Source organism: Colobus angolensis, unplaced genomic scaffold (genome assembly GCF_000951035.1).
Source record: "Colobus angolensis palliatus isolate OR3802 unplaced genomic scaffold, Cang.pa_1.0 Scaffold108, whole genome shotgun sequence".
NCBI lineage: Eukaryota > Metazoa > Chordata > Mammalia > Primates > Cercopithecidae > Colobus > Colobus angolensis.
Genome location: NW_012111808.1, coordinates 2,978,700 through 2,994,003, shown reverse-complemented (window position 1 = coordinate 2,994,003; position 15,304 = coordinate 2,978,700).

The following is a 15,304-nucleotide window of genomic DNA, read 5'->3' as shown; positions in this document are numbered from 1 at the left end:
CATAGCTTCGGGGACTCCCTCCCTCACCCTCAACTGCATGCCCAGCCTGAGAGAGACTCCTCTACTCTGCTCTTCTCTCTAATAAAACACTGAATTGCAATATGGTCTAGTTAGTAGTTACTTAACTATCTCCCTTTGTAACAGATTTTTAGTCTAGGGGCTCACTCATTTTTGTATCCTCAGTGATTAGAACAGTGTTTAGTGTATAAAGAGAGCTCAAAAAACTGATGGCCGAATCTGAAAGTTCTTCAGCTGCCAAAGACCCAGGATTAAATGGACCCAGATGAAACCTGGGCCTTAAGGCAAACCTTCTTCCTCCTCCAGCCATATTGTTCCACTCTCCATGGCACTTCCACATTGGCTTCCCCACCCAATCAATATGCCTGTTTCCTCTGCAGGTCAGTCTAATGCCTAGTTATGGGGGGTGAATTCTCCTTCCTATACTTCTCCCTGCTTTCCTGTAGATTTTCTGCTATGGTCTGCCCCTCACTGCCTGACCCCACCAACACATTGAAACTATCCTTGGAAACCAATTCTTGCTGAACCCAAGCCTTAATTTACTGTCCCTTTGGAAAATGGGAATTGGGCTCTATTCTAGATAATTCAGGGTCAAGCCTACTCCCAGGTCAGTTCTCCCAGTCCCCTAGTCCACATAGTGCCAGCTTCTTCCCTTTCCTACCAACCAAGAGATGATCAGCTCACTCTCCTTTTACCTTGCATCCTGATCACTAGCTTCCTTCTGGAAGATAGTATGGGCAATGATGTATCATATTGAACTCAAAGGAGAAAAATGAAAGCCCAAAAGTGAAAAGCTACGTAAATGATCATTGATCTCCTTTGATTCAGATACAAAGTGTGACTACACAGTGAGACTCATTTCATTTTATCCAATATATCAAGATATGAAGTCAGTCTCCCTGGGAGTAGTCACTCATCCCACAGATGCATCTGAGACAATATGTTAAACATATGAGGGAACTCAGTCTAAAACTTTTATTTTGGGTCACCCAAAAACTTGACTCAAAATAACTGATAGCTACTTTCAGAAATGAAATTCATCCTTAAAATTTTAAACATGTGCCATCATTAAGGATATTCAAAATGATGAGCTGCAAGTTCTGAAAGCATTTCTACATGGGAAGAGTATTTAATATTTTGAGTCAAGTTGTTTGACCTAAATAAGTATGTAACCTCCCTAAGAGATTACCTTGGAAAATACCCTAGATTATACACTTTAATGTACAAATTCTGGCACATCTCCCTTTTTTAAGAAAAAAATCTCATTATCTCAGATTTCTCTTTTCCTTTTCTTGCTCAAGCAATTTGGAATATCATACAACAAATAAAATCATTTATTTTATTCGAAATCATACTTCGAAATAAATCTATTACAAAAACCCTCTGAATAAATATTTTTTGAGTGTGAAATTTTTGGTGTCTAATATTGCACTCAACACCTTTGTGTGTGATCTTAGTTGGGATTAATTCATTTGGAGAAATAAAGCAGGTGCTCATTTCTTTTTCGGCAACCATGGCATCAGCTTTCAAAACACTTATGCCTTGTCTATAGAAAACATCAAATTATTTCTGTTCTTGGAACTCACCTTTGAGTTTCACTTGCTTCATATCACCCCTTTTGTTCACTTCGATACTTTAGCTTTAGCAGGGAGCAGAAGGGAGGTCTCCCTCCACCATTCGTCTGTTGTGATCTTCACACGAATCCCTCAGGTGTGTGTTTAACAAGCGCTTTTTTCTCTACCAATAAGAGAATCAAAGAGGGACTTATCATGGCCGGACACAGTGGTTCATGCCTGTAATCCCAGCAATTTGGGAGGCCGAGGTGGGAGGATCGCTTGAGTCCAGGAGTTTGAGACCAGCAACATGGGCAACATGGCAAGCCCCTGTCTGTACAAGAAAGAGAAAAAAATAGCCAGGCGTAGTGGTGCCCAACTGTAGTCCCAGCTACTGGGGAGTTGGAGGAGGATTGCTTGAACCCAGCAATGAGCAGAGATTGTAGTGAGCTGTGATCTTACCACTGTGCTCCAGGAAAAAAAAAAGAAGAAGAAGAAGAAAAAAAAAGAGGGCCACATCATAGAAAAGCACTGCTTCTCCCTTACCCCAACCACCCCAATGCCATTTGCCCAGTGTGGTTCACACGAATGCCCAATCTGCTTCTAAGAGAATACATAATAGTTGATGAGCAAAAACTCAGCAAGGTAGCAAATGATTTTTGCAATTGGATGGGTTATCAGATGAAAGGAAATGTAAGGATTTGAGGGCTGGGGGAATTTTGAGGTACCTCCCCCAGGTTTCTCTCTGCCCAGAAACCTTTCCTCTCCAGTCTTAAGGCTATAGCAGGGAAATTATTAGGACTGTGGCTCTCCTCCTGTCAGCCTTTATTCTTTCCTTTTCTCCTTCAAATCTGTTTTGTTCACTTCGACTTGACTCATCCATTGAAAATTACAGTGAGGATACTTCATACATGAAGGTGCTAGTCTCCAAGATGTATAAAATCTGGGGAAACTTCCGCCTTTCTGTTCTTCAAGGTTATGACAGGGAGTGGGCTGCCTTCATCCCTATCCTCTTGAACCACCTATTACTCCCCACAGAGATGTCTCATCTTTCAGTCTATTGAGAAAAAGAAGAGTTTCCTGTCTTTACCCCACTCTCCATCCATTCAGCAACTGCTGAACTTTTGAATTATAATTCAGTTATGTGCCAGTATTAGTCAACTATTGCTACGTAATAATCAACCTCAAAATCTGAGTGGTATCAACAACAAGTACTTATTATTTCTTGTTCATTCAGTGAGTGGGGTAGCCCTGCTCCACGCCTCTCTCATCCTCCCCCTCAGACCAACAGGCCAGCCTAGGCATGTTCCTCTCATGGAACAACAAAAATTGAAAAGGGCAATCCCGGCTGTCCAAGCTTATTCCAACCCCTGTTGTGTCACTGGCATTACCATCTCATGGGCCAAAGCAAGTCACAGGACCAAGCCCAAATTCAAGTGGTGCAGAAATACACTACACCTTTTGTGGGAAGGACATCTATGTTTATATGACAAAACATAGAGGCATGGGTGAAGTACTAAGGCCAATAATTCATTCGACCACATCCTCAACCTTCATCAACTTGGAGACACAAATGGAAGAACTTATCAAAATATCTGCTCATCTACATTTCAACAACACAGTACCCCTCCTGCCCAACAGGCAGCCCTCCATCTACTTTCAAGGTTCCTTCTTCCTTCCAGTATGTCAAAGAGAATTTCCTGGAATGAGAGGTGGTTGGTATCGTCTGTGCTCTTTCATCTGTCCAGGATGCAGCCTATGCCTCCCACATGCCTGGAAACACACAGCCAACCTAAATCCCTCCCCAAGACCTTGTTCCACCCATCTCACATCGTTTTTAGAACTTCCATTTGCTTTGTTACCCTTAATTTTCTTCCACCGCACCAGTGAGATGAGGCTCACAAGACTTAGCTAAATAGTTCAGGAAAAGAAAAGAGAACTGCACACAGAAAGTGAGTGAAAACTGACTACTCATTTTGATCACTCTCAGAACACATAGCCCACAGGTCATCCTTGCAGGATCTCCAGGCTACAAGTTGTCTCTCAGCCTGGCTGCTGGCATGACTCATGAGACTGGAAATATTCTTGAGTATGTCCAGACTCCATAGAGTCTAGGCCAAGAGAGAAGGAGTCCTCTCATCATTGTTCTTCCAAACATTTACTTCCTGTTGTAGAATCTCACTCTTTAAAGGATGATTGACAGCAGAATAGTCCACCCTCTTCGTGAAGGAACATGCCTTTTGTCCTCAAGTGTCTCTATTTGAGTAAAAGATTCTACCAAAAATCTTTGAAAATCATCATTAAAAAAATACTCTTAAGTTGTGTTTATTTCTCCCCTTTTTACAATACACTATGTTTTGAAATAATAGTTTTCTAAATTTCTATTATTTCCCCCAAAGTTTAAAAAAAAAAAACCCCACTTCATCCAGGACCCACTCTCAAGGTACCAAAAGCAACCTCAGTAATAAACAATCCCAAATATTTAGTGGCTTACAACCATAAAGGTTAATTTCTAGTTCACATCACATGTCAGGAGTAGGCTGGGTACAGAACTGCAGTTCCTTCCTACCTGACTACATTTCAGGACCTGGTTAAAACACAGCCACTATTAGACATGCAACTGGCATGGCAGAGGATGAAGACAAAGAGCTAAAGCAAGTAATGCTCTTAAAACTTCTGTGTGGGTGTGGCATCATGGTTGAGTATCCCTTACCTGAAATTCTTTTTTTTTTTTTTTTTGAGATGAAGTCTTGCTCTGTTGCCCACAATCTCGGCTCGCCACAAGCTCCGCCTCCCAGATTCACACCATTCTCCTGCCTCAGCCTCCCAAGTAGCTGGAACTACAGGCACCCACCACCATGCCCAGCTAATTTTTTTGTATTTTTAGTAGAAATGGGGTTTCATTGTGTTAGCCAGGATGGTCTTGATCTCCTGACCTGGTGATCCGCCTGCCTTGGCCTCCCAAAGTGCTGGGATTACAGGTGTGAGCCACCCCACCCAGTCTCCCTTATCTGAAATTCCTGAGACCAGATGTGCTTCAGATTTTGAATGTTATTGGATTTTGTAATATTTTAATATATGTAATAAGATATCTTAGAAATGGGATCCAAATCTAAACATGAAATTTATTTATGTTTCATATATATCTAAACCGATAGCCTGAGGTTAATTTTATAAAATATTTTAAATAGTTTTCTGCATGAAATAAAGTTTGTGTACATTGAATCGCCATAAGGCAAAGGTGTCAGGTGTGGAATTTTCCACTTGTGATATCATATCAACACTCAAAAAGTTTGGATTTTGGAACATTTTGGATTTCGGATTTTCAGATTAGGGTTGCTCAACCTGTATTGCCATTTACACTCATATTTCAATGGCTAAAAGAAATTATATGGCCAAGCCTGATGCCATTTGGGTAGGGAAGTGTACTCACTCCACAGGAAGGTGCTTAAAGTCCCACAACCAAAGAAGGTGGGGAAATACAAAAATTGAGCAAGGAAGCCATCAGTATTGCCATACTTTCTAATTTCTATGTCACTACTTTGGGGGCCACTCTCCAGCTTCCCAGGTATGAAGGGCCATTGAAGATGAAGAGGTGGCTTCTTGCTTCCAGCCTAGCACTAGTGGTGGCCTGAGGAGCCGTAACCCTGTGGTGGGTTAGTTTCTGCCCCATGCACTGAGCCCTGGGTGATTCAAGGGGAGAGAATAGCTCTCAAGACATTGTCCTTCCTGCCTCATTTCTTTTTACTGAGATCCCAGAGAAATAGAAAGACTGTGCATATACACCGTCAGGCTGATCAGGAAAGACTGGTGTGAGATTCTCCCACATCTCAGAAGAGCAACCAAACTCATGACTCGACTCTACAAGAGCGCACCAGGTGGAGAGAGGAAGGAGTGATGGCACCTGTGAGACCAGCTCCGGACTAGGACAGCGGCAGCAGTTGGAGGGAGGGGATTGGAGGGAGGAGCGCTGCTGGGTGCTGATACTTCTCTCTGACCACAATGTGCACATCTCTTATGAGATCTCCCTTCCCCACTGGCTCTCAGCAGAAAGTGGGGGAGCAGGAGGGCTGGTAAAGGTGGGGGCAGGAAAACAGTGAATGGGAATCCCAATATTCAGGGTAGGCCATAAGGAGAAGAAAAAAGGAAAATGGAATGTATATGCGCATTTTTCAAAGGGAGTGCTGGTGTGCATCCATCAGAGGTGGTAGTTCCAGGTGCATGGAGGATACATGTGACCTAGCAGGTGCAATTCTTATACCCTATGCATAGGCATTGTTAAAGATCTGCTTGGTCTGTAGCTCAAAACCCACTACAGTTCAATTTTACTTCCGTCACCTTTTGAAGGCACTTAGTGGCCTTATTCTTCTTCTGCTTGAAGTACATCATAAATCTTTGAGGCTTCTGAGTGGCAGAATATTATGGCTAATGGTTTTTGTTTTTTGTTTTTTCTTAGCTGAATTTAAGATTCCAGATCAATGTTTTTCTTACTAACGATTTGCCTTACTACATTCATTCTCTTCCCAAAGATTTACGTGTGCGTGTGTAATATGTTTAATATATGAAAGAGTGAAAGATGTAAACATGTATTTGCATGGGTGCACACACACACAGAAACAAGAGAAGAGAGATTTCTATAAAGAAGATACTCAACATGGTGGTACTCATTCTTCTACTCATATATCAGAATATTATTAAATTTTATATATCTATAGCTATTTTATATATATATAATATATGGCTATTTCTCTTCCATTGAAGGTCTTTGGGGGAAATGTGAAATATGGCAGTATTAGTAACAGTTTAAATTCAATGTTATATTTTTATGTAAATTGCTATTTACAAAACAATATCTTTTTAAATGTAAGTATTATGTTGGTCTTCCATTAACTTTTACAGTATAAATTATCTAAGCAAAGAATGCTCAGAAAGATAGTGATGCTGGGATTCCTTCAGTGAGTTCTCTTCTACCCTGAAACATCAGGGTCTGTATATTCAAATGTGTCCAGTAGATGAAAACATTCTACTGCTCTTCGTAACTTTCATTGCCAACCTCCTGATTGAGTGTTTTGCTTGATGTGAATCTGCTTAAAGGATATTTGCCTTTATCCTTTTCTTATTCTTATTTCATCTTTCAGCTTAAGTGTAAAATCTTCTGGTTTTGCCATTTTTATCCCAAAGGACATCACTATGTCTCTTTAATCTTTTGTACTCATCTGGTCTAGCTTTCCACTCTGTGTGGCTTTCCCATTTGGGTTTAAGCTGCTTATAGAATTCCTATTTTGGCTAATTAGATTTCATTCTGAAAGCCGAGGAAAGACTAAATATATCACTTTTTGCCCCTCTCTTCCTCCAAAAGAAAAAAGTTATATCCCAGATGTAGGCGTCTGGAGCCCAAACAAGTGAGAGTCCAGACACCCATGACATAATACATGTGGTATCAGCTTATGGGATACAATACAAGCTCCTACGCCCCAACCCCTCTTCCTGCCAAATTTCTCCCACCTGCTGTGGCTGGCTGCTGCTTGGAATAACTTTATCTGGGAGGTAAGTTTTTCATTCCATAATAGCAGGTATCAAAATGCACAGACACGTGGAAGAGGGAAAATGATTTAAACTTATTGAAATTTATATTTTCCTAGATTTAAGAGGTTTTGTTTTTTCTTTCTTCAGGAAATATTTCTTTAGGAGGTAGAACATAGGTGCCAAAAAGTTAAGAAGATGAAATTTTTCTGCTTGCAAGTTTGTTCAGACATCCCTTCTCTGGCAAGACTTATCCAGAGATATGTCCCACACGAAGAGTGGCCATGGGACGGAGGATCTAGGTAGCTCTAGGCTGTGCTCTGGGGAGTACAAGTCAACCTGAAGCTCCTGTGCTCCTCCCACTTACTTCATCTTTTTGGTAGACAACTTGAAGTCAACGAAACTCTGTACTCTAATATCTGGCGCAACACTGAATGGAATAGGCAGATTATTTTCCACTTCCAGCATGACCATAATTTTTACTCTCAGCATTTTAACTCATGTGACCCATGAACAATATATGGTACAATAATTTACATTATTTTTGAGTGTGCAATTAACTTATTCTCTATATATGTGCCTGTGGGCATAACTCCTTAGCAAAAGTGACACTACATTTTAAATGCTTCAGTAAAAATAAGAGTTACAGAATCTATCAAAACATAACTAAGCAGGAAATGACAACAGCAAAAATATCAAAAGAAAACCATTAAACTCATCATCTTCTTTATGGTAGGTTATTAGAGAAAACTACAATAAAGCCAGAAAAAATTAAAACAGACATGTTTTTCAGTATTAGTATTCACACTAAAAATACTAAATTTAAATATTAAATATTAAAATCATTTCATTTCTGAAATGTTTCAAAGCTCACACACAATGAATTCTAACCTAATTGATAAGTATTTCAAATCACTACAGAAATATCATTGTTCTGGTAATTACCAAAAAGACTCAAGAGAATAAATTTAAAAAAATAAAGCATAGAATCAAAAACCTTAAACTTATGCTTATGGATTTTCCAGAAACTTTGAAGAAACACCATTCCTGTTCTTGCAGCTGGCCAATGCTTCTGTCCCTTCAGTCTTGATTATATCTGTTCCTTTCACATACTTAAACTTGCCCATCATCATTTATTGTACATATATGTATATTCAATCCTTTCTTCCTTGCAGGCTCCTTTACCTTACAAACAGACTCTACTATATCAGTGTTCAAGATCCAAAGAACAAAATACTGCTCTTACAAAGTCTTTTACGGCAATGTTTTATTGGAGCAGCATCTCTTCACTTTTCACTTTTTAAAATAGATAATACATACACACAGTACAAAATTCAAAACAAAATACATTCCTTAAAAGCATATTTTACTTTCAGTCATTTTTACAGTATACTTTGTAAGCTTTTTCATTTACTATATTGCTAACATTCATCCATATGGTTGCATGTCACTGTAATTCATTTATATAAACTAAAATATATTTCATTCTGTAAATATAACACAGTGCATTCAACCACTCTCCTGTTAACGGACAATTGCAGTGTCTTCATATTTTTGCTGTTTGAAGAGTGCACTATGTATCTTTGATTGCATGTGCGCAAAAGTTATTCTTGAATATGGCCCCAAAAATAACCAGGAGTGGAACTGTTGTATCCCAAAGAATGTAAATGTCCAACTTTAAGGAATAACACCAAACCTGTTCTCTTCTTTTTTTTTTTACTTTTTTTTGAGACAGAGTCTTGCTGTGTCACCAGGCTGGAGTGCAGTGGCGCGGTATCTGCTCACTATAACCTCCACCTCCTGGGTTCAAGTGATCCTCCTGCCTCAGCCTCCTGAGTAGCTGAGACTACGGGCGTACCACCATGCCCAGCTAATTTTTTGTATTTTTAGGAGAGGGAGAGTTGCTGTGTCACCATGTTGGCCAGGGCAATCTCGAGCTCTTGATCTTGTGATCCACCCGCCTCGGCCTCCCAAAGTGCTGGGATTACAGGCGTGAGCCACCATGCACAACCACCAAACCTGTTTTCTAAAGTAGTTAAAGTAGTTTGCACTCCCTTCAATGGTAAATAGAGGATTCTATATCCCCTCCAATACTTGGTATTGCCAGACTTATCTTTGCCAATGAAAGTGATACAAAATGTTATCTAAGTAAGATGTTGATATTTGCATTTCCCTGATCACTAATTATGTTGAACGTCTTTCCATATATTTAATGAACATGAGTGTTTTCAGTAAAGTGTCTGTTCTTGTCTTTTGCCCATTGTACTACCAATTCTTTTAAATGTATTATTGATTTGTAGATCTTAGTTACATATTCCTCACATTAAATCCTTATTTGTTGTGTGTATTGCAAATATCTTCACCCAATTTGAATTTGTCTGTTCATTATCGCTAAAGTATGTTTAGTGAACAAAATTCTTATCTCTAATTTACAGAAAGTTATTTATCTTTTATAATCAGTTTTCTGTGTTGTCTAACCTATTTCCCATTTAGAGAAAAAAAAGTGCAGCCTGTTTCAGCCCTCATACAAAAGATATTCACCTATTTTTTTCTCTTAAGGTTTCCAATTTTATCAATTTTAAATTTAAGTTTTTAATTCATTTGAAGCTATTTTGTATAAAGTACCATTTTGCAAATGAATAACAATCTTTCAAGGTCCATTTATTAGGCATCCCTGCCTTTCTCTGCTTGTCTCATTTGCCATTTATATCAAGTTCCAAAGTCCCATTGTTAGGTGTCCTCTGGGCATCTACTCTTGTACTTGTTAACTTAGGTACACTACTGCTGAGACCATCCTGTCTTATCTGCTATTATTTCCTAATAATCCATAATACCTAGCAGGACACATTCCCCTCTCTCCGCTTGTTCTTCAAGAGTGCCATGGCTACCTTTGGCTTTTCATTCTTTCATATAAATTTTAGAAAGATGTTACTTTTCATAAAAAGCCATCTTAGAACTTTATTGGAATTGCATTGAATCAATGTGGAGAGAACGGCATCTTTGCAAGAATACTCTTCCTCTTGATAAACATGATACATCTCTTCATTTATGTAGGTTTCTGCCAATATCTACATAATGAGATATTCATAATTCCTGTACAAATGTTGCTCATGTTTTGTTATTTTTTTTTCTAGAGATGTGATTCTGACAACACTGCATGTGGTATCTTGTCTTTAATTTTCTAGTTGTTTGCTGTGTGTTTATAGAACTAAAACTGTATGTTAATCTTGCTAAATTCTCCATTTATTTCCAGTAATTTGTAAATTGAGATTTTCTATGTTAGCAATCATTTTACACAAACAATTAAAGCTTTACTTTATTTGTTCGAATCCTTGAGATATCTTATTTTTTTCTTGCTTTATTTCACAGACTAGGACCTCCATATAAAATGTTGAATAGAAGTAGTGATGTGAATATCCTTGTCTCATTTCAAATTTTAAAACTGCCTTGCATCCTTAGAATAAACTTCATTTGATTATGATACATAAATATTTTTGTATATTGCTGAATTCTGTTTTCTGTTATCTTAAGGATTTTTGCAACTTTATTTCTAGGGGTTATTGTTCTGTAATTTTTTTGTTTTGTTCAAACTGTCTTTATCTTATTTGAGTATCAGGATAATATTAGCTTCATAAAATCAATTGGAAAGTGTCTCTTCCTCTTTTATTTTTTTGTAAAAGTTTGATTATAATTCTTAATTCTTCCTTAAACATTTGGTAGAATTCTCCAATAAAACTATCTGGGCCTGGAGATTTCTTTGTGAGGAAGTCTTTTAATTACAAATTCAATATTCTCAATAGTTACAGGGTTACTTGTATTATCTGTCTCATATTGGGGGACTTACGGCAGGTGCATTTTTTGGAGAATTTTATCTAAGTTGTTAAATTTAGGTATATAGAGTTGCTCATAATATCCCTTATTATCTCCTTTTGATGCCTGCAGGGTCTGTAGTGATATTCCCTCTTTAATTTCTGATAATAGTAGTTTGTGTTCTCTCACTCTTTTTCTTTGTCATTCATGCTATAGGTTTGTCAATTTTATTACTGTTTTCAAAAAGCCAACCCTTTGTTTCATTGATTGTCTCTATCATTTTTTGTTTTCTATTTCATTGATTTCTGTTCTTATATTTATTATTTTATTTCTTATTATTTTTTGAATTTATTTTGCTCTTCTTTTTCTAAGCTATTGAGGTTGGAACTTAGATTACTAATTTTAGATTCTTTTTCTAATATATGCATTTAGCACTATAAATTTCCATATCAGCACTGCTTTAGCTGTCCCTGGCAAATTTTGATATGTTGACACTTTGTTTCCATTCAGTTCAATATATTTGGTAAATTTCTCTTAAGACTTACTCTTTAAATCGTGAGTTCAAAGAACAGTTATGTTAAATTTGATGAGGTTCATTTTATGGGCCAGGATATGGCCCACATTGGTATGTATTTTGTGGGCTTTTGAAAAGAGTATGCATTCAGCTTTTGTTGAGTGGAGGGTTCTGTAAACATTGATTAGATCCTGTTGGTTGATGCTGTTGTTGAGTTATTCTATACACTTGACATTTGTCTAGTCCTATCAATTGTTGAGAGGAAGGTATTGAAGTTTCCAACTATAATTTTTGCTGGCTTTGTCTATTTCTCCTTTCAGTTTTTGTTTTACATCTTTTTCAGCATCACATATTGTTCAGCTCTGTTGTTTGAGGCATGCACATTTAAGATTGCTATGTCTTCTTGGTGGATTTACCTTTTTATTTCTGCTCATTTTAATTGCATGTGTCTGTTTTATCTGATACTAACATAGCCAACTAGCCAACTCCTATGTTCTCCTGATTAATATTTGCCTGATATATTACTTTACATTATTTTACTTTCAAACCTCCTATATCACTACACTTAAAGTGAGTTTCATGCAGAGAGCTCATTGTTGGATCAATTTTATCATTCATTCTAAGCAAATCTATGACTTGTAATTGATATGTTTTGACCATTCACATTTAGTGTAACTGATATGTTAGGGCTTAAATCGGCCATTTTATTTTTTATTTTCTGTTTGTCCTTTCTGTTTTTCATTTCTCTGTTTTCTTTTCCTTTCTATGGCTTACAGGGACATTTAAAATTTTTCATTTCATTTATTTGTAGTGTTTTTGAGTATAGCTCTTTGTACAGCTTTTTTAGTGGTTGCTCTAGGCATTTCATTATATGTCATTATAACATCACAATCTAGTGTTGTTGTTACTTCACCAGGTTAAGTCCTTTTACTCTCCCCATTTACATGATTGTCTTAAATACTTTCTCTATATACATGTAGAACCACACCAGACATTGTTACAACTTTTGCTTCAGCTATCAAACATAATTTAGAAAACTCAAGAAAAGGAATGTCTATTTACCCCATGTTTTCGCTTAACTGTGTTTTTTCTCCCTTACTACGTTCCAAGGTTTATTATTTTCGTTCAGTCTGTAGAACTTCTTTTAGTCATTCTTTTAGGGTAAATATCTTCATTTTCCCTTATCTGATTTCCTCTTCATTCCTAGAGGATATTTTCACTGAATATTGTATTCAGGGTTAACAGCTGTTTTCTTTCAACATTTGAAGTATGTTGTGCTACTTCCTTATGGCTTCTATGGTTTCTAATGAGAAATCGGCTGTCATTCCAACTGTTTTCTCCTATAGTTAAGTTGTCCTTTCTTTATTGCTGCTTTGCAGATTTTTTCTTTGTCTAGTTTTTAGAAGTTTGACTATAATGTATGATATGGTTTGGCTGTGTCCCCACCCAAATCTCATCTTGAATTGTAGCTCACATAATTCCCACATGTTGTGGGAGGGACCTGGTGGGAGGGGGTGGTTCCCCCATACTGTTCTCCTGGTAGTGAGTAAGTCTCATGAGATCTGATGTTTTTATAAGGGTTTTCCCTGTTGCTTGACTCTCATTCTCTCTTGTCTGCCACCATGTGAGACATGCCTTTCGCCATCCACCATGATTGTGAGGCCTCCCCAGCCACATGGAACTGTGAGTCCATTAAGCCTCTTTTTCTTTATAAATTGCCCAGTCTCCGGCGTGTCTTTATCAGCAGTGTGAAAACGAACTAATACAATGTTTCTTGTTGTGCATTTTTTAGGGAGGGGGGCGGTTATCTTGTTTGGGCTTTGCTCAGCTTCTTAAATCCAGAGGTGTATGTCTTTTGCCAAGTCTGTAAGTTTTCAGTCATCATTTCTCTAAGTTCCTTTTAGCCCTATCCTCTTTCTTCTCTTTCCAAGACTCTGATGAAATGCACTTAGATCTTTTGTTGTAATTACATAGATCCCTGCATCTTTGTTCACCTTTCTTCTTTCTTTTCTTCCAGACTATTTTCTCTGTTTTATTCTGATTGGATAATTACTATTGTTTCATCTCCCAGTACACTGATTCATTCCTCTCTGTTCCTCCACTTTAGTGTTGAGTCCATCCATTAAGTTTTTATTTTAGTTATTACATTTTGCAATGTTAGAATTTTCATTTGGTTCGTCTTTACATCTTCTATTTATTTGTCGAGGCTATTATTTTATTAGTTTCAAGTGAGCTCATAGTTTCTCACTGAAGCATTCTAAAACTCTTAGACGGCTGCTTTAGAATTTTGTTAGATAATTCAAAGATCTTTGTTATTTTGATGTTTGCATCAGTTGATTGTCCTTTTCTCTTTTTTTGGTGGGGCAGGCGTTAGAGGGAACAGAATTGTGCTCTGTCACCCAGGCTAGAGTGTAGTGGCACAATCTTGGCTCACTGCAACCTCCATCTCCTGGGTTCAAGTGATTCTCCTCCCTCAGTCTCCCAAGTAGCTGTGATTTCAGGCACATGCCATCATGCCCAGCTAATTTTTATTTTTCTATTAGAGGCAGGGTTTCACCATGTTGACCAGGCCAGTCTTGAACTTGTGACATCACATGATTTGCCCACATCAGCCTCCCAAAGTGCTGGGATTACAGACATGAGCCACTGTGCCTGGCCAATTGTCCTTTAATTAAAAAAAAATAGTATTCGATTTGCCTAGTTCTTCATCTGATGAGCAGTTTTAAAATTTGAAACCCGGTCATTTTCAATTTTACTTTATGAGACTCTGGATTGCATTTAAGCCTCTTTTTTTGCCAACTTCTTCTCATACCACTCAAGCAAATGTGTGTGTGTGTGTGTGTGTGTGTGTGTGTATTACTGCCAGGTGGGGGTAGATGTCTAAGTTTCTCTTAAATGTCCATTGATACCTGAGGGATAATGGCTCCTTATTACTGCTAGGGAAGGGTGGGAAGTTCAGCTCCCCATGAGGCCTCCACTGATACCTGCCTGGCAGGGAGGAGTAGGGGTGCCTCACTGAAGATTCTCTGATGTCCTCCACTGACACCATGGTGGGGCCCTCATTTCTAATGGGTGGTGCTGGAAGACCTAACTCTCTACTAGGCCTCCTTAGTATCACCCTAGTAGAGAAGGGATGGGCACATCATTACTGCCAGGTTGAGGTGGAAATTCAGCCTCCCTACATGATCTCTACTGGCACCACCAGGGAAAAAGGCCTCATTACTGTCCAACAGAAATAAAGACCGAGGCTCCCTACTCACCCTCCTCTGACATCATACCAGCATAAAGATTGGGGTGCCTCTTTCAACTTTGCTTTATGTATTTTGAGGTCATTTTTATTAATTTGCACTATTCCTACCCTTAAAAATGCTCTTTTAAAAAATTTTAAGTCTATTTAATTTTTATCTAATTTAAATGCTTTTTCCCTGATCTGTCACTATTTACATTTTTGTCCATTTCAATTTACTACAATTTTAAATTTTTTGAACATGTCTATCCACTTTATTTAATTGTTTGTCTACTTATTTTTGAGACAGGGTTTTGCTCTGTCACCTAGGCTGGAGTACAATGTCATGATCACAGCTCATTGCAGCCTCGACCTCCCATGCTCAAGCGATTCTCCCACCTCAGTCTCTGGAGTAGCTGGGACTACAGGCACATACCACCAGGCCTGGCTAATTTTTGTAATTTTTGTAGAGATGAGATTTCACCATGTTGCCCAGGCTGGTCTCAAACTCTTGAGCTCAAACGATCTGCCCACCCCAACTTCCCAATGTGCTGGAACTACAGGCAGGAGCCACCATGCCCAGCCCACTTAATTTATTTCCCATAATCTATGTGTCTTCTTAATCCATTCTCTGGATTGTTTTTGTAATTGAGTGTTTAT